At 38.1% G+C, this 24,599-nt stretch overlaps 1 protein-coding gene across 7 annotated transcripts in view; it reads left to right on the forward strand.

The window, feature by feature from the left end:
• Positions 1–24,599, forward strand: part of PLD5 (phospholipase D family member 5) — a 185,297-nt gene that overhangs the window by 86,833 nt on the left and 73,865 nt on the right. The window lies entirely within an intron of this gene.

The following is a 24,599-nucleotide window of genomic DNA, read 5'->3' on the forward strand; positions in this document are numbered from 1 at the left end:
TAGATGTACACGCTAGACACTGCCTCTGGTGATCTGCTGAGTACATCCCAGAGCACCGGGGCAGCGCTGCAGTGCCTGCTGAAGCCTAAGCATGACGCCAGAGCTGTTGGTACTGTTTGGCTGGCTTTGCTGGAGCTGACTATCTTTTTCAGCTGCATGCAGCACACTTTTCCAGTTGTATCACTGAGGCCGTAGTCAAACAGCAGCGGTTCTTGGTGTTAATGCCCCACTGGAAGACATGAAGAATTGATGGCTGAGGTTTGTTAGGAGTGGTTTTTTTCAGATGTTCTGTACATGTTTCAGGAAGATATACTTGGGTGAAACGTGCAGGATTTTCTTTGTTATCCTGAAGATTTTCTTCCTGATTTTTTACCTCAGATTAATACATGGGTTCTGATATAGGTGGAGCCAGAGGCACCTCTCTATGGTCTTTCATATGGGCTCCCTAGGTATGTGTTTCTCTAGTTAGTCACAGCATCACTGCCTGTGCATGATGCTTTAGATACAAAGTATTCTTGTGTGTTGGGTAAATGAACCTCTCTGTTGGTGACCTGTGTTAATCAGGAAAGTATGAGTTTACTTCCTTTACTCAACTTACCCACACCCAATTGTCTTGATGAAGAAGAAAAAACACATTTGAGATCTTGATACTTCTTATTACCATTACTAATTTTTCATGTTATGTTTCACGTTTTTTCCTTAATGAATTTGCTTCCTGTCAACCTGACCAGAAAACAGAAAAAAAAAAAAAAGCACAAATACCAGCCTCGGCTTCTGCTAGATGCAGTTCCTTATATGTCATTTATTCTCTACTTAATGACCAGTCCTTTCCAAATAAGGCTATTGCAAAATTCTCATACAGTTCAAAGGGAGTTTTCATGCCTGAGAGCATCATAATCTGGTATGTTTAAATCTGGTTTCTTCACATACTTGGTGTTGAAATGGCTCTTCTGAGAACCATCAGTTATTTTCATGCCTTCTGATATGAGTGGGAGGATTAATTTTACCTCAGACTAAATTTATGATGGATATTTAATGGCACGTTAAAAGTGTTGGGTTTGGATTTTTACTGTTTCTTCTGGATCTGCTTGGAACTCTCAAATAAATATGTTGTACTCATACGTATGACCACAGATGATATTCTGATATCTTTTGACAATTTGGTAGGCATATAGATAATTGATCTTCATTGATCTCCCAAAATACTTCTCTAAAAAAAACTGTTGGGAAAATAAAATGACCTTTTAGTTTTTTCTTGTTGTCCTTTATGAAATGTCTCCTCAAGTCAGCTGGACTTGAATCAGTCTCTAAAATAATAAATTTTAAAGCTCAGCTTCTAGTGGAGGAGCATTGGAAAAAAATGAAGTTTTACCAATAGCTTAGCAAAATATGAATATGTGTAAGCTTCATAATTAATCACAAAAATATAAAGAAAGAATTAATGTGCCACCAGCGTGAGGAGGTGCAGCCACCATTTGATTTTTGTTCAAGCACAGTCAAAACTACTAATTCTTTTTTCATTCGTTTTTGGATCGCTTGTATCAGCTTGGCAGTGCCTGTTTTTGCAGTTCATTACAGATGCTGGTGGAGAGTAGGCAGACCTATACTTTAATAAAGGTACTAGAGGATGCTTGGGGTGACGTATTTTGGGCAAGGGAGGCTGAAGTGCTGGACTAGTGGAAATGACTTCACAAGCATGCAGCCAGCACTACTGTGCAGTCCCCAGGAGCTGCCCCATCTGGTGTGTTTTATTAGCTGTATGTGAGCCACCTTAAAGATATCCTAAACACCATCCAGTTTTGGGCAAAGACGGACTGCCACAGCCTGGAACCAGTCTGTCACTCTAGCAACTTTTTGGGTATGGTCTGGGAAAGTAGTAGAGATGTAACCTCTGACATCAGACAAACTATTCTTTTTCCCAGTGATTCATCTGTTTGCATGAGAAAAGAGTTCAGGACTGACTAGAAAGGAGAAGAGAGTGAGGTGCACAAAGTTGCTCTTGACAAGAGTTGTACAAATATCTGGGATGAGCAGCCAAGTGATTCTGTGTCAGAGGTACTGCTCTGGGCACGTGCACGTGGTAGTGCTCCTGCTAGAAATGTAATTCTAACACTTGAGGATATTTTGATGTTTTCGGGGGTTTTTTGAGAGTCAAGATATTGCTATTAAAATACATTCCATAGAGTTCTCTGTACAGAGTAATTATCAGTTAATGCTTTCTACTAAAATCTGAAAGAGTGCTTTATTTTGTTTTGTTTCTTTTGTGTTTGGTGTTTTGGTTTTTCTTTACTCTTAGTGCATCAGACTAAAACATTCTCTTAGTAGCCATATAAATACTCCTTTATCAAACTACATAGCTCACATCTGTTTGGGGAAGACAATCTCTCTATCTTGGCCAGAAACTTACCCATAAATTTTCCGTTTTTTTTATTTGTTTCCACCCAACACCAAGTTTTAACTTGGATGCAACAAGTTTTAACAGATGCAGTTTTAACCTGCTGCTACTCTAAGTGGACTAAACTTAATTACCCTTTAAAAAAAAATAATTAAAAAAAACCCAAACAGAAATACAAATAGATACCTAAAAGAAAGAGACAATAGTCAAACCTATCTTAGTGCTCCTAAGGTGTCCTGGAACATTTCCACAGAATCTTGCCTCTGTAATTTGAGTGCTGGCAATGTCCTTTGGGAATGGATACTTTGAGTACTTTATTCTTTTCATCTGTGGATTTTTATTACCATTCTTACCTTGACTATATCTGCTGAATTTGCAGTGCTGATTTCAAAAAGTTGCTGACTAAAGGTTTTACCTTGAATTTTCCTTCATTGTTTTGCAAAGTAGTTTAGTTTGTTCTTGTTGGGCAGGAAGGACATTAATTAAGCTTAAGGGATTGTTGGATGGTGTAAATGTCAACGTCATAGAATATCCTTTTGTTCCTGTCCTGAGGAAGAGAGCTCTTAGAAGATTCACATTAAATTATTGTTAACCATAATTTTATATGGTTATTGTTATATGGTTATTATATGGTATAATAAACTCATGTTTATTTATGAGGAAAACTAATATTTTGATTCTTGACTGGTTTCTACATCTGTGAGCTAACGCATTTATTCATCCTAAGTCATACCAAGATAATCAGGGCCTTTTAGAAAGGTGCACAGGCCAAAAGAAAAAGAAGGTAGCAATCATATTCCCACTTACTGTGTATTGATATGTGATTATTCAGTCCAAATTAATGTTGCTATTTACAGTTGCAAAGTGTTCATATAAGATGATTGGGGGTTGTGTGGAAGGAAATAAAAAGACAACATATATTTTGTCCGTAAATTTAAAAAAAAGGTCTAAATGTCCCTGTAATATTTGTTTGTGTTATTCAGGCCTTATAAAAAGGTTTTGTATGAACTTACATGGTCACAAGCTGAATGTAGAAATAAATTAAAAGCACCTCAACAACTAATTAATGTATATGGCAGTGGCTATTTATACAATATTTGTTTATCTTTTGAGAGACTTGGTAAAGTTGAAATGTTAGGATATTTTGCTGTGTTTTACAGATGGGTGAATAGTGAATGGGTCGCTGCTCAAAAGAACTGATGAGGGGCTTGTGTGGCTGCTATGCAGCTTTGTAGAGGACTCTAAGTACCTCACTGCTAAATTTTAGATAATTTGAAAATCAAGGTAATGGTATTTACCCAATACTTAAGTATGGTGCAAACAAAGGAAAGAGGCTGAGATACTTCCCAGTGGTTAAACGGGTACCGAATCAGCACTTACTATGCTATGTTGGGAAGTCTGAGCTCCTGATTCCTGACTGATGGATATTCAGGGTGTTCCCTGCAGTATGCATACCGCAAAATATAAGAGGAAAAATTGCAGATTTGGATTTAAAAATACAATGTTAAACACCAAGAACAGCAGCTGGATTTCCTTATGCATGACAGGTACAAGAATGGCTTCACCAAAGAAAGGCAGCATTTTCCAAGTTGTGTGCTCCTTACAGTCCTCATCTCTATTGGAAAGGAAACTGCCTGCTGCGGACTGGGGTGCAGACCTTCTCCAGCTGCCATTTAGGTATAGTGCCTGGAGTGACTGTCAGGAAACATGCGCTTCGTATGAGGCAAACTGTTGTGTGTTACTGTATTTGGAAGATTTTTTTTTTTCCTAAGAACATTTATATGTAGTGAATCCTGAAAATATTATCTCAGACTTAAGAATGTATAAATGAATAAGCTGTTAAGAAAACAAATTCAGTAGGAAATTTTTTGTGTATACGTTGCGAATATAGTAATACTGTGGCATCAAACTGCAATGGAGGAGATTTTTAGAAGAATAGAAATAAAAAGAAGCCCAACCTTTGCATCTTCCTGGTGAGGGGGCAGAAATCTAATGTGCAAAAAGTGATTAAATAAAACAAAATTGGCTGGTCCTTTCTCAAAAGTAAGGAGAAAGTGGGAGGGGGAGAATATGTTTAAAAATATTTCTCTTCTGATGGTGTCCTTGTCCCTTCACGTCTAGAGATTAAGCACGAGCTTTTGAAATACATAGACAAGGCAATTTTGTGGGGTTTTTGATAAGCATATCCTGTAGATCTTCAATTACAGTATGGTAGTGAACAGAGAAACCTAAATGATTTAGTGTCTCTTGGTTAATAGAATATATGGCATTCTAGATAATAAGCAGCAATGCCAGATAAATTCGTTATTCTAAATTCAACAGAATTGGCTCATGCTGTTTCTTCTTTCGGTAGGAACTTTGTAGTATGTACCTCATATTTCTTCATTTCAATTCACCTCAGATCCTCAGGATCCTCACGCTTTCATACTTTACCCTTCAACATAGCATCTAGCTGTCTACAATGTGAGAATGTGAGCTACAGAACTGCTCTTTACAAGGGTGAGGTTTTAATTTTTTTAAAGCACAGATTGATGTAACACCTTGATGGTAGGAAAAGTACAGAGGCACTGTGGCTGTGTCGCATGGGCAGGACACAGGCAGGCACTATTGGGGTGGAATACCTTTCCTCTCATGAACTCCAAATCTGAGAAGCAAGACAGATTTCAAGAAATTTCAGTGTGAGTTGAATGTTTTGAATAATGAATGATGGTGTGTTAAATTATTAATACTTCATCTACAAACTCTAATATGAAGTACTTGATGTATTTGGAAGTGTTACTGCTCCTATGGATTTAGTTTTCTCTTGGCTCATGCTCTGATAAGATTTTTTTCATGCACTGAAGATGTTTCCTCATTGCTTTCCTGTTTTTACAGCTTTTTAAATTTCCTTTCCTTCCCCTTGACAGACATCTGTAACTTTGTTTTCCTTCTCTCTTTCCTTACCCTGCCATTTAGGTTTGGCTTTGTGAGGTTCTGACACTGTGCTTGCACTTCCCTTGGACTTTTCCTTAGAGGCCTTTTTTGTGGTCTTCCTCTGTTCCCCAGTGGTTTAGGAAGTGGCATAAACTCTATTCCTTGGTGCATTTTCAGACTCCCTCCTACACACGTGCATGTTCCCTGCCTAGATGAACTATCTCAAGTCTATATTCGGAGACAGAGACTGTCTTGAGGATAAATCTGTGTTGGCTACAGTGCTGCAAATATCAAACAAATCCACAGTTTTATGTATTAGTATGACTACTGAGAGAAGAATTCAGTTAATTAGTTCAGAAATGTTTTGGTGTAATTACTAGAAGACTTTGTCGTAAGATAGTTAGTCCAGTGAATATGCTTATGTCAATTCAGTTTTATTAGACTTGAAATCAGAATACTTAAGCTGTTCTACTCATGTGAAGGATTTTTATTTTTCCTGACTACAATATTTAGACTTTGAAGTGTACTGAAACAGCAAGGCAGGCTCTTCTCGGGTCGGCAAAGGGATGTCTTTTTGGGGGGAAATATGTAGGGTTAGTGTTTAACCAAGAGGCATTATGGACAAGGAGTGCTATTTTGCTGTTAGCAGAGGGCAAAGTGCATTTAATCCCTTACTTGGACTCGGATTCCTGGACTTCCCTTTGAAAGTGGCTGTCCGAGTGCTGGATGGTTCCCCTGAGGAATGGCAACACGTGATATTGCAGTCTTCTTATGCCAGACACCTCAGCCTGAAGCTCTAATAGAGATTGCACGCACTGACTAGCTCCTGATGTTACTGCTGCTTTTCACCCCCCCTTACTTGTACATTTAAGTAACGTTCTTTGAAGAAGCACCTTGAAGTCAGACAAGCTGCTGTCCTCGCCTTGGGAAACCTGGGATGCTGTGATTCTCTGTGCTCTTACTTGCTTTCACATACTTGCTCTTACTACTTGCTTTCTCAAAGTATTATGCAGTAGATGCAGCATGAAGATTTGTGATGTAAAACCCATATACTAGGTACAGCTTATGGGAGTTGAAGTTGTAATTGGGTATACTTTTGCTCTTTCGTGACTTCTTACAGAAAGCTGCTTCATTTGTTAAGATCAAGGAGGGGAAAAAAAAAAGATTTTAATGTTCCTAGTTACACAGAGCACATGGATCATGAAGGGCCTTTGTTTTTGCCATGCTCATTGGAGGTGAAAGCTGGTGTTTGAATTTTCTGTGGAGTGTAAAGACTGGTCGGGTCAGCTCGTTTCTCCTGCCTCAGCACCCTCAGGCACTTGTTTCCCAGCAGTCTGCCATAAGAATCCACTGACCGTCTCGCAATTCTCCCCACACAGCTGCAAAACCCATTAGAATGTTTTAGTGCTGATAGGCAGAAATGCTGTAAAAATGCAAATTTTCATCTGCTGAAGGGCAAGACGCCAAAAAATGGTTTTTAAAATGTTTCACTGCTGACTAAGGGTTATGGGGGGTTGATACAGCTGGAATGCAGAATTTTAAGCAATGGGAGAGCAACTTACACTGTCAGTAAGATCACTGGTATTTTGGTTCTTCAGTCACTTCAGGATTTTGGCACAGAATGTTTGCTTTTTTTTTTTTTAACAGAAAATAGTGGGCTAAGTGGTAGTCTTCTGCTCTGTTGGTATACAAAGGAAGGACTGCTTTTTAGGCTCCAAAATGATGCTGTCTGTCTTTACCTGCTGACCTTTAGACCCTTTAGAAGGGTCAGCTTTCATTCAGCAGATATTTTAACTTCTTGTGCACCTTTATGTTCTGTAGAGCTGTGGCCAAGTGAAGTGCACAGGGTTGCGCCCTTGACTCTGTTAGTGGAGTAGTGAGCTGTTTTTTCTTTAAAAGCAAGATGATTTAATGAAAATAATGGTGTTTTCAGTTGCAAAAGAAATAGATGGTGAGTGCTTTGTCCAGATTTTGGAACAGGCTGTGACCTTTGATGAGAAAATTTTAAAATTACTTTTCTTTCATCTCTCAGCTGAAATAATAAAGTGGCTGTATAACAGTTGATATTCAAGATTTTCAAAGGACGTTACTTTCTTCCCTTAACCAGGGACTGAAAAAAAAAAAAAGAGGAATTTTGTTATATTTCTACTTCTTCCTACTGTAATAACGTACTTTCTGTATCACCAATGCAATAATTTCATCCTGTGTTAGTCTTCCTTTGCCCCATATGGGCTGTTCAGGCATAATGTGCATGATACATTCTCTGAAGTGCGATCACCTACGTTGAACTACCATATTTGTGTGTTTCACAAATGTATTTCATCTTAGCTTTCAGTTTTACATCAGATGATACATAACGAGGACAGGAAGGATTAGCCCTTTGCAGTTCAGCAAGTTACTTTTTACTTTCTCTGAGGATTGTCACTACCATCTTCAGAATGTTTTACACAAGTATCAATAATAAGCCAAAATAATATAGGTAGTTTCTCATACCACCACTGAAGCGCATGCCGAGTGTTTCATGAGCATTGCTTGATTCAGTGGTATCAAGAAACAGTAGCTCTTTGTAGTAAAGTTTCCGTAAGTGATCTCAACAGTATACAAATGTGGAATTAGTGGATATGGTTCAATATTGTCTAATTTTAGTTTGAGCAGCCAGGAAAGGGGCATACAATTGTATTTGAAGATTCTCGCAACTTACTCTGAGAAAAATCTGGGTCACATAGAGCTCTCTGCAGTGTTCAATGCAATGTGTGAAAGCCCCATTAATAGGAGTAAAATACTAAGGCGGCAGCAGAAATCTCTCACAGGGGAATGAAGCCTAAAAATTTGAGTGGGACATTTAACGTTGTTTGAGAGGGTCAGCGGCGTTGGCACAAATGTGTGCTTTGAATCAAGTTCATAAATTTATCCATAAACAATAAAAGATTTGCTTTTAATTTCTTTGGGACACACATAGATCAAAAAGTAAACACCCATTTTCTAAATGCCACCTTTTATTTAAAAATAGCTTATTTCATATTGGAAGTCTTTCATAACAATCAGTTCCTTGTTGCATCTTCTATCTCCCTCTCCTTTGCTCTCCAGCTCCAGCAGTCCATCATGATGATAATATGTAGCTTTTTTTCCCCCTCTTCCAGGCTTCAGGTAGTCCAAATTCATTGCACTCATACTAATAATGTGGTAATGAAGAGGGACGTTTGTTTGACATATTATTTCAAGCTTAATGGACTCCCTATGCCTCTCACCATCTAGTGAGGCAAGAATGCTGATTGGCCTTTTATTAATAATGACTGTAGTGTGGGACACTCTTCCTAGACATTAGTGACAGGTTAGGAGTAGAAGATAACTGGAGGTATAGTGGAAAAACAACTAACCTTTTGTTATTGTTCCTCAGTCCCCAGGAAGTATTCTGTCTTTGTCTTTGTTCAAGGTCAAAAGTAGCAGCAAGACTTTGAGCTCCCCTGTCCATGACTCTTTTTTTTTTTTTTTTTTTTTTTTCCTTACGAGTGCGCGTTGTAAATACTGTCCTGTTGTTCAGTGCCAATGTTTTAGAAAGCTAATGCATGCTAGAAGGTCATTGCATTGCGTGCGCAGTGGCCAGCCTTGACACTGTTTGTGCAGAATACCTGATTGCATGAGATGTAGTGCAAATGAAAATTGCCCATCCCTACATTAGAAAGAGGAAAAGTTAAAGAAAGGATCTTTGCTTATTTTCTGAGGAGTGTATTTCCAGCAGGGTTTTTTATTGTTTAAATCCATGAAGGCTGTTTTCTGTTGGTTAAGCAGCTGCAAGTTAACTGTTTTAAAGGCAAAGCACTGCCCACCCCACTCTGGCTTGGTGTGGTGTTGGCCCCGTACAGGATGTAAGAGGAAAGGATAGTAATCAACAAGAGCAGAGCATCGTGATGGAGTAACTGAATTTTCTATCACGTTACTAAGTGAAACAATCAGCATTTTTTATGTCCATCTTGGGCCTTTTAATTTTACTCCAAAGGATTTTGCTTATTTGTAAAACTATTGTCATTTCTTTCTTAAAGTGCTTCTCAAAGCTCTCCTCTGTAGTGTGCCATAGGCAGGAGGGGAGTGCAGCTGTAGCTGGACGAAAGACCTGTGATCGCTGTTTGGACCAGCAAAGAGTCGGGGCCATCTGCAGCCTCTAGGTGCCGATTTCTTGTCTCTGAGTCTCTCTGTTGAAGTATTGCTACCTCTTTGCAGCAGGAATTACAGTGTTTGAATAAGATTTAGTGCAGTCACTACTGCGTTGAAAGCTGAAAATAGTGCTACAAGACAATATGGAAACACTTGAGTTTTCACTTGATCACCTGGTGATAGCTTGGTCTCACTCATTTGGAGAGAGAGTTTACCTCACAAATTACTTTCAAATTAGTGTAAGACCCCTGCATAACCAAATGTTTTGGTTGTTTGAAGAGTTAACGTGTTAAATTCAACTAGTCAGTTCCTGGAGTTTGTACAAGAAAGCACTTTGAGCATGTGGTTTCTGGGTTTGGGGCTTTGATGGATTTTGGTAGAATAGATGATGTCTTCTACCTACACCAATTTGTTTACTTTTAAAAAAAAGTTTATTTCCCTGTGGAATATTTGGAAGGGAAGGCACTGAAAAACCCAGGTCAGTCAGCCAACCAAGTGCAGCCCAATACAGTCTTGACATCTCACCAACTACAGAATTAAACTATGTGAAAACTGAAAAAAAAAAAAAAAAATCCCCATTCCGTAACTTGTTTAGAGCTGCTTGTTTCAAGGGGTGGGCGGGTGAGGCAGTGTTCAGTATATATTATTATGTCAACAAAGATTCTTAGTTCAGTATATATTATTATGTCAACAAAGATTCTTAGTGGGTTTTTTTATTTTAAAATTGAATATGATTTATATTTTTTTTTTTTACAGCAAGTGCCTTTATTGTTCTAATCTTAATTTTAGCTGTTTGTTGTCTTTTAATTATTTGACTTATAATAGACAGCTTGCAATCACAGAAAGTTTTTGATTTTCATGAACAGTCCCACCCTCATCAGGCAGTCTGTTTATGTGCTGAGGAGAAGACAGTAGTGCATTTTTTTCATATGCTTTAAAGCAGAATTTTTATTTCATGAGAACATTGTGTTATGCCTCACTGATATATTTTATAACTATGCTATAATTATAAGTTCTATGGCTATTGCTTCTTGTTTTCAGTAACTGAAGTGAAGGAATATAATAATGGGTAAACATTTCATGTTGACATGTTTTACCGTGGATTTACGCTAGAGATGTGATTCTCATGTATTCCAGGTCACAGGCTCTAGGACTGCAAACTTGACTTGAATTTACCTCTAAATTATAATACGTGAAAGTTACATTGTTATTTTAAATAACAAATGTATGACTTTTTCCACCAACACTCTCAAAGTTATATTATTAATGCAATTATTAAATGCCTAATCAAAATTCGGCAATAATGAATGAGATAAAGAAGAAGGACCATCTAGAAGAATACATAGAGTGCACAACTGTAAAATAGTATTATGACGTTGCGGTTGATACTGAAAACTACTATTTCATATTGGGATTGGGGAAGAATCTATTAAAATGTAAAAGCAAAATAAATGAAAAAAAGGGAATGAAAACACTTTTTAATTTTTTTTCCTTTCATTTTAATTTGCCACCAGCACTGCACATGACTTCTGTTACTTAAATTATTCTTTTTATTTAAAAAAAAATAAAAATCAAACAATGCACTAAACAATATTTGGAATTTATTTTATTATATAAAATCTTGCTCTAGCTATTCCTTTTAATATTGGCAGACTAGTAATAAATTATATATACAATAAAATTAATTTTAAATTGTCTCTAAACTGGTTTATTGTGTTTATTCTGAGGTTGTATAGTATTATATAAGTCTTTTGTTTGCTACAACGCAGATGTGCTCTTCCGTTTTGGGGTATCATTATGGGTTTACTTACTGAGAATTTGAGGAAGTTTAGGGATGTTCAGTACATCTGCAAGGCTGTTAAGGTCCTGTCCTATGAATGATAGGCAGTTGTGTCTAGAAGACACGAGATGACTTTTGTGCCATTTAAGACCATTAGTTTGGGTTTTTTTTCCTGAAGTCTATTTGCTGTTGAAAGAGTGCTGTTTGTTTTTTAAAGCCGTTTTTAGACAAAATGTACCCCGCTGTATCAAGCTGTTCACTGTACTGTTATCTTGAGTCTGCATCTCATATTTCTCTGCTTTCAGCTTGTGTATGTTGACACTGCAGAGAAGGGAATAACAGGAATAAGCCAAACTCATTTCCAAGGGTCTGTATCTAAAAGGTCTACCCTAAACTTGAAAGCTTGAATGTACAAAGGCAATTGGGAAACACACCTCTGGCCTCATGCATTGTTTGCTTTTGCCTGTTTGGGTTGGGGGGTTGAAGGGTAGGGGGGCGCTTGTCTTAGCTCTGTCCTACTTGCCCTGCTTTTTCTTTTGGTACCTCTGTCAGAGTTTATCATTCTGTAGTTTTGTTTTCCTTTTATGCTCTTGAATAGACATTTGAACTCTTCTGAATTTCATATTCACTTTCAGTTTGTTCTTCCAGGGATCAAACTAGTTTCTGAGACATTTAGTTTTTTTCCAGACCTGCAATGTGTAGATTGATATTTATTTTATTTATGTTTGTAAGGTGTAAAAAAACCTTGCTGTGATAAACAGGCTTGTTTTAAAAAATTTAATTTTCTGATTGTATTTGAGCTAGTGGCAAACAAAATAGTGGTTTTATTCATCCAGTTAGCATTTGAAGCTGGACAGTAGGAAAAGAATATAGAGAGTATAAAATAAGAATGATTTAAATTGTTTACCTCTGTGTGCTCTAAATCACAGTAAAGGCTGTGTTGTTCTCCAGGTAAAGTGCATTTTTTTTGTCCAGGATAGATTTCTAGAATGAACTTCCCTAAACCTAGGTAATACAGCATTGAGGATATGCCAGCGTAAACTCCCGAATTAGGATCAGTGACTTAATGTATATTTGGAGGACTGTCAGCCGAGACCTGAAGGATTAAGGAAAGCCAGGAAAGTAAGTTATGTTGCAACATATTTTGAGAGGAAAGGCTAATGCATTAATTGGCAGAGAGATGCTAACTTCATACTTGAAAGACTTCTTTTAGAAATGCATTGTAAGGCAAATAAGATAGTGACAAGTATTCATCACAAAAATTGTGATGAATTGAGTCAGAAAACAGCTTAATAAAGAGAGGGCTAATAGAATGGAAATTGTCTAGTCAAAAGAGTATGTAAATGATTTATTTCTCATCTGTTCAGTACTCAGATGAACAGGGAAAATCCTATTTATCAAAGACTTGATCTTGATCCTTTAAAAGAAGTTACTGGAATATTGTTAAAACTTCCTCAGGCACCAGATTAAGATCTGTCCGAAACAACAATTTTAATTAAATTAGCAGAAATTCTTTCAGTCTTGGTTTTGCACTTAGTTACTCCTGTGGCCAAGAAGTTCTTCACCACTTAATTACACTAGAATTAGAAAATACCAGATAATATGCCCATGTTGTTGTATCAGCATCGTGTTGTTTTTAAAATTATACTGAGAACTCTAAATGGCTTGTGATAATTCTGTCTTCTCACTTTGTCTGTTGCAACTTTTACAGGAAATGGCCTCCTTTGAAAAATCATGGCTAGATATCCCAAATTACACCTTGTATACTGAAATACAAATTAGGCATTATTTGGGAGTTTGAGTCCAGAAAATAATCCATAAAATGATTATTATTTTTTAAAATCTATTGAAAATAAAAAACTACCCCATTAAAAAAAATCCACCAACCAGTCAAGGTGTCTCCTACCCCGTGTTTCTAACACTGTTACCTTTTTAGTAGAGTTCACCATCTTGTCCTTCAGCAAATTTGGGATTCAAAATTAAAATGTTCCTCTGGATAATTAGAGATCTGGGAGATAAGCTCAGACTGAATCGAGCAGAGCTCACACCACTGAGCTCATAACCTTGCCAGGCAAGGACGTTCATGCCTGCCTTTGTAGAGTGACCAGTAGATGGAACGCAGAAGAGCTGAGCTATAAGCTTTCCTTTGCATCTTCCCTTTCAAAAGAGTATCTTTATCACCTTATGAGGGACAAGGCTGGTTATGCGTTTTGTGGAATGTTTTGTGCTGAGAAACTGTGAATAGAAAACAATGCAAAGTCCATAGGGCCCATAGAGTGAACAACCATGTAAAGACAAAGCATGTGAGATTTTCTTTGTGTGTCTGCCCACTGATGAGGGTAGTCCAATGGATCATAACCCTGATATTAAACAGCCTTCAATGACTTTTTTTTCTACAATACTTTTGCTCATCAATAGCCATTTGAAATTGACTGTTAAAAATGTTCAGTTGCCACTTTCATTCCTTGCAAATTAAGAGGTTTGTGATTAATCTATATACTAATTATTTATTCTTTTTTTATATGCATAAACTCATGAGACAGAAAAAAAAATGCTGGACCAGAATTAACTGAAGTTGAGTATTAATGAGATCAAACAGACAGTTAATGGATTTGAGAAGTGAACTGCTGTAGAATCCCTTATGTATAGGCTTTTTTGGATGTTATTTAAAATGATTAAGGCAGAGCCAACTGAACTGTTAGGAATTTTGTTTTTCACTTTAGGGAGGTCAGTGTTTAATTTGTTTTGCTTCACTGCAATCCACCATCTGCCCCCTCAGGTGTGGGACACATGGGGATCCATGGAAGTGTACAGTTCCTATAAACAATTGGCCTGCACCTGTGAAAGCAAGTGGAAACCCATCAATTGTGCGAGAAACCTTTGCTTGCCAGTGGATAAATAGGAGACACAAAGAGCTGATGTTTTGTTACTGCCTTTCCCTCTCCCATCACCACTACTATAAACTTTTTTAGAGTCTCTTGTTCTCTGTAGCTTTGTCCCCATTTCTGTCTTTGGAGCATCAGTAATGGGAGCTTTGTTTTGAAGATGCAGTGCAGCTCATCAATTGCTTGTGTTATTTATAGGGAATCACTAGGGCCAAGGAACAGAGACATACCTTTGAAGACTCTTCTCCTGCCATAGCATCTCCATTGATAGGCATAGTTTCATTACAAAGAGGTCATAGGAGTCTTTCAGGAGAGATTGTTTTACAACATTTATAATGAGTTGTACCCAAAGTACCAGTTCACAGAAACAAACTCTTCTGCTCCTTCTCATCCCTGAGGTTTCTCTGGTGTTGGGAACAGAAGAGATGTGAAATCTTCAGATCAATATCCTCTTTTCAAAACATCATCTTCCTCCTGTAATGGTAGACCAGAGAAGCGGTTTTGAAAGATTTTGTGATAAGTTGGGGGTTATCTGCTCTGAATTCTAGGTTATTGGTTGAGGGTCCAGGTGTTTCTACTAGTAAGGGTTAGGAACAATAAATTAATCCAGTTGTAGCCTGTTGGTTCTATCTGTCCTTGAATCTGTCTATCTTTACACAGTCCTTATATGGTATGTAATATATTGTTGTCCACGATATGTTAGCTGCACAAAACCATGAGATGACCATTCTGTACCCTAAAGAACTTAATCTTGAAATTGTAAGGAAGCTAGATGTAATAACCTTTTGTTATATCTCTAAAAGAGCCACCAGAGGAATTCTGCTAGAGTGGGTGGCGCTCTGGAGAAGATGGGCATGGAGCAAAGCAATTCTTATCTCAAAATATTGCTGAGTTTTTATCGGATGTTTCTATCCTGCAGTGGGAAAATAAAATTTCAGCAATGTAGACCTGTCAATCCTTATTCTTTTAGTGAGCCTGTGTAAATTATTTACTGTAAGGTGCTGTAGAACATAGTTCGTGATAAATATTAGAAACAGAATAAGAAAAGAATAAGTGGTAGTACAGCCTATATGGGTACTGCAGGCAGCCTCAATCAACTTACCTTTAGATATGTTAACTGACAAAGTATAGGTACAGAAAATACTGGAGATGGGAAAATGAAATAATTTTGATTTTTTTACATAGGGAAAAGAAATAGCCTGAGTAATGAGTAACCAATGAACTTTTTTTTCCTTTTTTTTGGATCAAAATAAGATGACTTCATATCCAATCACTTTGCATAAGTTAAGATAATAGAATATTTTGTGTTTCTCTGTCCTTAAACCTATTTTTATGTAGAGGTTTCTAGCTGCAAATGGCCAAACTCTTTTTATAAGCAAAGCTGCTGAACTGGAGTACATTAAGGAGTATTTTTGCTTTACTAGTTAGGGTTCCTATTGAAGTTTCCTTGAAATAACCTTTACTGTTTGTTTTATGTATCTACCTTTCTTGTCTTACAGTTGTTTTTGTTCTATAATTATTAATCATTTCTATATATCTCATTCACTGTAGCAAGTGAGTTTTCCACATCCCATCTGTATAGCCTTTTTTTTTTTTTTTAATTTGGTTATTATAATGGATGATTAAGGCAAGTAAATTTCTTTTCATCTGTTGTCATGAAAGCCTGGTCTCTTTGGGATAGGTTACTTGAAGTTTTATGATTTCCCAGGTAGTGCTTGTAAGTTAACAGATCCTCAACTTAAAAGAAAAAAATCCCAGCCTGTAGGTTTGACTTCAAGTTTTAGACATGTATAGACAACAAGCTTGAATGTGAATCAGAGGAGGGCAGCTGCATGCTGGGCTTCATCAGCAAGAATGTAGCCATCAGGGTGAGGGAAATTATTCTTCCCATCTGTTCAGCGCCTCTGAGACTACATTTGGGGTACTGTGTCCAGTTCTGGGTCCTCCAATACCAACCAGAAAGATACTGACACACTAAAACATATCTAGTGAAGGGTCACTAGAATGGTTAGGGGACTCGAGTGCATGAAGTACAAGCAGAGGCTGAGAGAACTGTTCAGCCTGGAGAAGAGAAGGAGAGATCTTAGTGCTGTCTACAAGTACTTTATGGGTCGTTATAGATAACAGAACCAGAGTCTTCTGGAGGGTGCACAGTGATAGGACAAGAGGCAACAGATACAAATTGCAGCACAGGAAATTCCAAGTGCATGGGTTGGTTTTGATTTTTTTTTTTCATTGTGAGAGTCGTCAAATATCAACACAGGGACCCAGAGAGGGTTGTGTAATCTCCATATTTGGAAAAGTGCCACACTTTACCAGACAAAGTGCAAATCAGCAACCTGATCTAAGTGGACCATTTTTGAGCAGGAGGTTAGACTAGATGACCTCCAGGGGTACCTTCCAACCTGAATCATTTGATGATACTGTTTTGTTTGCTGGAATGCCAATTGGAGCTACTTATTCCCTTTCTGCAGTGATGTTCTTCCTGATAGAATCATAGAATTCCTGAGGTTGGAAGGGACCTTTAAGATCATCCAAGTCCAACCTTTAACCTACCCTGACAAAAACCACTTCTAAACCATGTCCCTAAGTGCCCCATCTACCCTTTTTTTAAACATCTCCAGGGATGGTGAGTCCACCACCTCCCTGGGCAGCCTATTCCAATGTTTAATAACCCTTTCAGTGAAAAAATGTTTCCTAATATCCAATCTAAACCTCCCCTGACATAACTTGAACCCGTTTCCTCTCGTCCTATCACTTGTCACCAGGGAGAAGAGGTCAGCCCCCATCTCTCTACAACCTCCTTTCAGGTAGTTGTAGAGGGTGATAAGGTCTCCCCTCAGTCTCCTCTTCTCCAGGCTAAACAACCCCAGCTCCCTCAGTCATTCTTCATAAGGTTTGTCCTCCAGACCCCTCACCAGCTTTCTAGCCCTTCTCTGGACACGCTCCAACACCTCAATGTCCCTCTTGTAGCAAGGGACCCAAAACTGAATGCAGTTCAGTTTTGATACTTTTGTGAGGCTTTTATGTCCACTTCGCAGAGGGTTGTCTGCCTTCCCTAGGATTCAGTATGACATAAGTGATTCTTCATTCTGGCAATCTCTAATGAGATATAATGCATATCCTATAATGCATAGGATTTTCATTGGGAATAGTGTATTGGTTTTCTGGTCAAGCCAGCCTTAATTAAGTCTGTGGTTAATCTACTGATAATTTCTTGTATTAAGTGTGGTTCTTTTCTCTTCATGGGCCAAATTCATATACAAAATTGAAATGAGGAGTAGCATAAGACCTTTATCATATAGATTTTAATTTTATTATGTTTATACACTTGCCCTTATTAAATGTAGGTATGCTTGTTTCTGGTTTGATGGCTTGGCTGCTCAGCTTGGTACTGTGTTTTTCCTTATCTGGTGTTAATTAACTTCCTGTTCAGAAACCATGATATATTTAAAATTATTCCAATAATTTTTCCATGAAACATGTATCTGTTCTGACATATTAGGTTTTTATCTGTTTTGTCTGTAGGCATATAAATGGATGCAGAAAGTATAAAAAGGAGGAGAAATCGTTCTGAGAAATTAGGTACTGTTGACTATACTGGGCTTTGTTGTAGGATTGTGAAGCAGAAAGCTACAGTAAAATGTTTTCATCTTGTTTACACTCATTGTTTCCATTTAATTCTGGAAGAATTAGTATGTTCAGGACCTGTAAAATACCTTCTTTGCTGAATTGTTGAGACATGCCAGAGTGAAGTCTAGAGGACCAAACTGCACATCCTATCTGTTCAATAAATTAACCGTCAATTAAAGTCAATTCAGTAAATCAAAGATTTCTTTGGTCCACTGCATTCTTATGATGTTAATTCTACCTGGTAGAGAGAAATTTCAGGGTCTCAGCTGATGATACCTGTTAGTGATTGCTAGTTCTCAGCTTTATTTTGCTTAATTATGACTGTACTTTAATAATCAGTTATATTAATTTGCTTTTGAAATAATTTAAAAATATCAAAGTTATCTAGGTATTTTTCAACAGGTGTGCTAATATTATGGTTTAGGCTTAACATAGCAGAGCTAGAAACCTAAAACAAAGCACCTGAAGCAAAACCACAGGTTATTTTTATTCCAGAAGGGTCTTTACACATATTTTGTCTGTCCCCTTCAATTGCATTCTAAATTTTTTTTCTTCCTTTATGAGGTATTTGTTATTGAATCTTAATGATGCTAAATAGTTTTATACAGTGGAATCAACAGCCTTCATTTCAGCATCCTATTTATGGAGCAAGGGACAGTTGATAAGGATTATTTTGGTATGAGCCTGGATATGTAATAGTGGAGGGGAAAAGATCAGTATTGAGCTGGACTGACCTGCATAATTCAAGAAAATGCCTAAGTTTGCATCAAGCATATGAGAAATCCTAAGAAAATCAATAAGGCTACTTAAAGGCTCAGTGCTAAGTTGCACTTTATTTATATGTTTTTTTGAACTGAAGCAAATATCAGTCATGTCAGTATAAACAAATTAAGATCTTTAATGTTTTCTATTTGTTCTTTCTTGTGGTTTTCTTTCCTTCCCATTTCTATGCTCCTTTTTTATTTGATACCTTATATGACTGCTATCTTAGTTTCAGTATTAAAATGGTAATGGCAGGCTAGACTGAATTTCTGACTGAGGTTCAGACTTGCTTTGGCGCAAGGGAAATACTGTCCCCAGTAGGTTGAAGTGACATTGTAAAACATCTGGTCAATTCTTTCCCTCTTTTGGCTGCAGTTTTGCCTTTGAGAACTGAAAGTTACATCTGAAATACAACTGTATAAATTTCATTCTGTCACCTAAAGTACATTTAATTAGAAATCATTCACATGTTTAAACCTTAGATGACTTGTGTTTTTTGTATAGTGGGTCCTTCTTTTGAAACTTAGGTGTCTATGGTATGTTACAACACAAATATTTTGTTGCTTGTCACTTGAGGGAAGTTGAAACTAGGATTTTATTGTTGGTATGTTCTTTCTGAAGCTTGTGGTTTGAGAGGGAGGGAATCATCTTTCTTACATAACAATCCATGGGGCAGTCCAAAGAGAAGAGATATTCCTAGTTATTTATTCTACAGACCTAGAGATTTGGGTCTAATCCTCAACTGGTAAAAAACAATACTGTTCCACTGACATAACTGCTGACTGAAATTCTTATTTTTTTTGTATTCTACCAACAAAGAATCTGGCACCTAAAATCTGCCAAGCTTGATGGATGAATTGTGCATGCCTGCACACTATATTTGGCTCGTAGACATTGTGATGAGTGGGCACAAAAGCAGTTATGTGGGAACAGCAATAACAAAGTGATCTCCAAGTTGATTATGGAAAATATAAAAAGGCCGAAGTGGTGAGGATTTAAAATATGTGTTGGTATGTAGTTAGCATACTTCAACCGCTTCTGTGGACTGGTAAGAAAAATTGTAAGGAGACTAAGTGTAAAGAAGGGGCAGCCATAGAAGGGGAAAGCTGAAAGGCAACTTCTAATTTTAGGCATTAGCTGAAGAGCTTAAGGTTGGAGTTCAGTGAGCACTTGAAGTAGGCAGGGCTGTTTATTCCCACTCTTGTGCCACAGCCACCTCCTGCAGCTGCATGTTAAATAGGATCAGGCCACCCACTTGGCTGAAGGGGGCTTTGTCTTCTGAGTCCAGTCACAGATGGTATTCACAGAATTTAGGCTACTGGTTAGGAGATCCATCAAACTGTTTGCAGTAGTCGCAGGAGAGCTTAACCAGCTCTAGCTACGTGTTACTTAGCGAATTATCTGCATGACTTGTATTTGTCATGTAAAATGCGGCCCTTTCTCGTGCCAGGGTGCCCTGGTGGCATTCACGCTGGCCCAGGTGGATGGGCCAGCAGTGTGACTGAGGAGTCACTGACTGACTGCTGTGATGAAGAGCAGAAGCCTAGGACCACTATGTGCCCCCTTGGCTTGAGGCAGCACAGCTAGAAGGATTGCTGCTTTGCTGCACCCTGTAGCCATAGCTCTATTTCATTATACACTCCAACACAACAGTCTTGTAGTCCCATTTATGTGCACACCATCAACCCTGTTAAACCACTCCCCTTTCATGCCACTAGGTTGCAGTTCACATGTCTAAGCACAGGCAGTTTAGGAAATCTGTTTTAGACCATCTATTTGGACTTCCTATACAACGGGTTTTTACCTTTTTGCCCTCATATCTTATGACTGGTTGCCAGATTCTGAATGTAAAGACAATCGAGAGATGAAGAATCTTCCTTCAAAACAGAGACTGGTGCTGTGTGCTTCTAAAATTCCAGCACAGTTTGATTTCTTATAATAATATGTGTTAATACACTTGTTGCAGTGTCTTATTATTGAGTGCATGGAATCATGTTGAAAATACATATTTGCCAGAGAGGCACTGAAAGCAGCTTTTCAGATTAAACATCACCCTAGTCCCCTCTATCACATACTCAGAAATGTTCAGATACAGCTCTGTACCTGGAGTCCAATGCTGCCTGTCTGCAGAAAAATAATACCATACATCTGAACTTATCTGCATTCACTGCAGATCTAATTCAAAGCATAGTCTTAAACCAAGCATTCAGCATCCCAAGATTTTCTCTCTGGAGATCAAAGTCTTCATGACTAAAACTCAAAAAGCAGACAAATAAATGTCAGCAAAGAGCTTTTGTAGTGTGCATGTACTCAGGTGCATACACATATACAAATGCACATTCGTGTGCCTCACCAGTTGAGATTGTCAGTGTTAGAGTATTTGTGATATTCTCAGTTTGATGCTAATAATCTCGCTGCTTTTGAGTACTTAGTTTGAGTTCACAGTCTCATCTGATCTCCATTTACTTTTAGCTATTGTGTTCTGTCATGAAATTACTCTAATGGGTCAAACATTTTATTTAAAATTTAAATCAACAGCATAGGTATATGATAGCTAGCAGGCTTTCTAACTTCTCATACTGGAACAATTAGATGTGATTAATTGCAGACTAATTACTACAGTTTAATATTTTCTTTACTGTGTGAAGTGCTTGAAGGTGACATGGTGAAAGCCTCAATTGAAAGCACTGGTCCGAGAAAGATGGTAGGTTTTGAATGGATATTAAGACTAGGCTTATAATAAAAGAGGAGCTGTGGCCCTTCAGGGTAGGGATTGGTGGTTCCAGGTCTTCTGGATTAAGGAAGAGAGAAGGGGTCACAAGAGCATATCTTTAACTAGGACCCTGGTATAGGGATAGGACCCATGTACCTTTCCCAGTTCTCTCTTTTTTTTTTTTTTTTTTTTTTCTCTCCCTTATCTGAAATACGGCAGCCTTATGACAAAGATAGCCTTTGCTCATCTTTCATTTCCTCATTGTCTCATACAAATCATTGCAGTGTTTTCTTATCGTGCTTTTTCCCTTTACTGATGAGTAAATTCAGGTGTTGTCAAGACACTCAAGTGCATATGGCCTGGATTTTCTTTAGTGTATGTCTCTGGATTGAGACAAACTGGAATGAATAATGTTCTACAGCTCGTCATTTTAATACAGTATGAAGTTTGAACTATCAAAAGAACTTTCATTTTATACTTGTGTAATCATTACAGATAAACTGTTCAACAGACAAAGCTATAAATTTTTGCCATAACCCCAGGTTTATTCAAGAGACAGACTTACAGCCTCTGCCTATTTTCACTGCCCTAGCCATCTCTCTTCTCTAATTAATCCAGATGCTAAATTAAGAGTATCTTTGTTTCCTTCAGACGAAAAAATTGGTGTGAGGTCAGAAACAAACCTGACTTTCTGACCAAAGAACTGTCAAAGATGAAGAAGAATCCTTAGCCTGGGACAGAATTTACTTGCAATTGCTAAACGCAAGTCATATAGCTGAGCTCAGAAGAGTCATATTATTGAGGTCAAGGTCTATTATTTGGTAGGCATTAAATACCATTGTACTGCTTACGACATTTCTGTTTTAGCTTAGAGGGGCTTGAATCTCAGCTCTGACCCTTTTCTCTCTCTCTGACTTCACAGAAATAGTATAGCATTACTTTCAGGTTTCTCAGTCGGTGTGAGGTAGGTTTGATAATATTTAGCTATATAACTGAAGAGGTTAGCCTATGCTGGCATTAATCAGATGAAATACTTGGAGCACCAGGAAATTGGGGAAGGGAAGGACATCTCATCCAACAGGTGTAAGGTTATCTGGTAATGATTTTGAGCATAGGACACGTCTGTTTTAATCACCGTGCTACATTCATTCTGTTTTGCTTTGTTAATATATCGTTTTTGCAGAATAAATTATGTCACCATGTCTGATCTTTCTTAAGGTCTGTGAATGACCTTTCTCTCCTGGACATTTTTGTTATACTGTACTTTAAAAACCTCTTTATGGGTCACATTGGAACAAAAATGAGAGCTAAATTTAGCTTTTACTGATGGAAACTGGGGCTTGCAAACTCAAACTTTTGCACAGAAGATTTAACAAAACTCTTCTTGACTAAGCACTGGAACTTTGCCGTTGTGCCGATGGAAAAGTGAAGATTATGAAGGCAAGATCACTTAGTTTAGAAACTTGATGATTGACTTTTATTTAACTTCTGAGCTTGGTGCTGAGTTTTTGAGTGGGTAGGGGAATTTGGGGGGGGAGGGGGGTGGCAGAATCAGTTCATTATTAAAGGGAAATTTAAACTCTGAAAACAAAGCTTCAACTAGTGCCCTAGCTAGATGAAATGTCTTTGTCTGCTAAAGAACATGAAGTACTTACTATTTGGTTAAACAAAAGACTAGGAAATATATTATCAGATAATATCTGTTCTGTATAATAGTTTTGCTAACTGGATTGTATTTGGCTTCTGTTACATAATCAAGCTCAAATTATAAAATGGCAGGAGCTGTGTAGTCACATTCCTTATTTAGTGCTAGTGCTGTAGCCTGCTGAATGGTATGTAGATTGAAAAGTTGGGAGCTGATCTAGTGAAGAGCAAGTTCAGCCCAACAGTCAAGACAAACTTCCTTACCACGAGGCACCTTATCCCTGACAAGGGACCTTTTAAAAGGGAGATGAGTTTCATTTTGTCCAGCAAATTTGCCTTGCTGCTTTCTTTGAATGAGTAAATGGTTTTAACCTGTGGAACAGGAGGAAGAGCCCAGCTTTTTTGCATATCTTGATGGTATCTGTACCCAAATGTATCTATGGAGCAATGACCCATATCCGCAGCTCTTCCTGCATTACACTTTAAGGTATAGCTTCCAGGAACTTCTGGAATCTGGGTTTCTGATATATAGATATAGCATTTTCCCCTACTTTGGACCTAAATAATGGAAAGTCAATGCATCAGAAACAAGCATGTATGCATTTGGCTGGATCAGGGCCCTAATCTCCAATATGATATGCTAAGCTTCTTGGACTTGGAGATATTGGAAATATTCAAAACCTGCATGGACAATGTCTTGAGCAACCTGCTTTGACAAGGGGGATTGAGCTATGTGATTTCCAGATCATCTCAGCCTTTCTGTGACTCTGTGACAGTGCTACCTTTTTGGCAGGCTTTACTGGCCAAAGACAAAGATAGAATGAGTAGAAGTTAAGCAAATGCTTTCCAGTGAGACAGCAGTTCAGTACAGCCCATGGGAAACACCATAACAAGCCACTGGAAGTGACTGTGACAAATTTAATCCTATCAGCTATTTTGTGGGCTCCTGTATATTCATTTGCATAGGTTCAACCAGAAAGCACCGTGTATGTCAGGCAATATTCTAATGCTGAGAAATTTTGGTCACCTCTTGTGTTAAGCCAATCATATCCTGGGCTGCATCAGGAGAAGCGTGGCCAGCAGGTCAAGGGAGGTGATTCTCCCCCTCTGCTCCACTCTTGTGAGACCCCATCTGGAGTATTGTGTCCAATTCTGGAGCCCCTACTACAAGAAAGATATGGATGTGCTGGAATGTGTCCAGAGAAGGGCCACGAGGATGATCAGAGGGCTGGAGCACCTCTCCTATGAGGACAGACTGAGAAAGCTGGGGTTGTTCAGTCTGGAGAAAAGAAGGCTCTGAGGAGACCTTATAGTGGCCTACCAGTATCTTAAGGGGGCCTACAAGAAAGCTGATGGGGGACTTTTTAGGATGTTGGGTAATGGTAGGACTAGAGGGAATGGATTAAAACTAGAGATGGGACGATTCAGACTGGAGATTAGGAAGAAGTTCTTCACCATAAGGGTGGCGAGACACTGGAACAGGTTGCCCAGAGAGGTGGTGGAAGCCCCATCCCTGGAAGTTTTTAAGGCCAGGCTGGATGGGGCTCTGAGCAATCTGATCTAGTGGGAGATGTCCCTGCCCATGGCAGGGGGGTTGGAACTAGATGATCTTTAAGGTGCCTTTCAACCCAAACCATTCTATGATTCTATGAAATTCTAGTTAAATCAGAACCACATTCAATAGATTATTTTTTGAATAATCATTTGGTATGAAGAATATCT

The sequence above is a fragment of the Larus michahellis genome, chromosome 3 (assembly GCF_964199755.1).
Source record: "Larus michahellis chromosome 3, bLarMic1.1, whole genome shotgun sequence".
NCBI classification, from domain to species: domain Eukaryota; kingdom Metazoa; phylum Chordata; class Aves; order Charadriiformes; family Laridae; genus Larus; species Larus michahellis.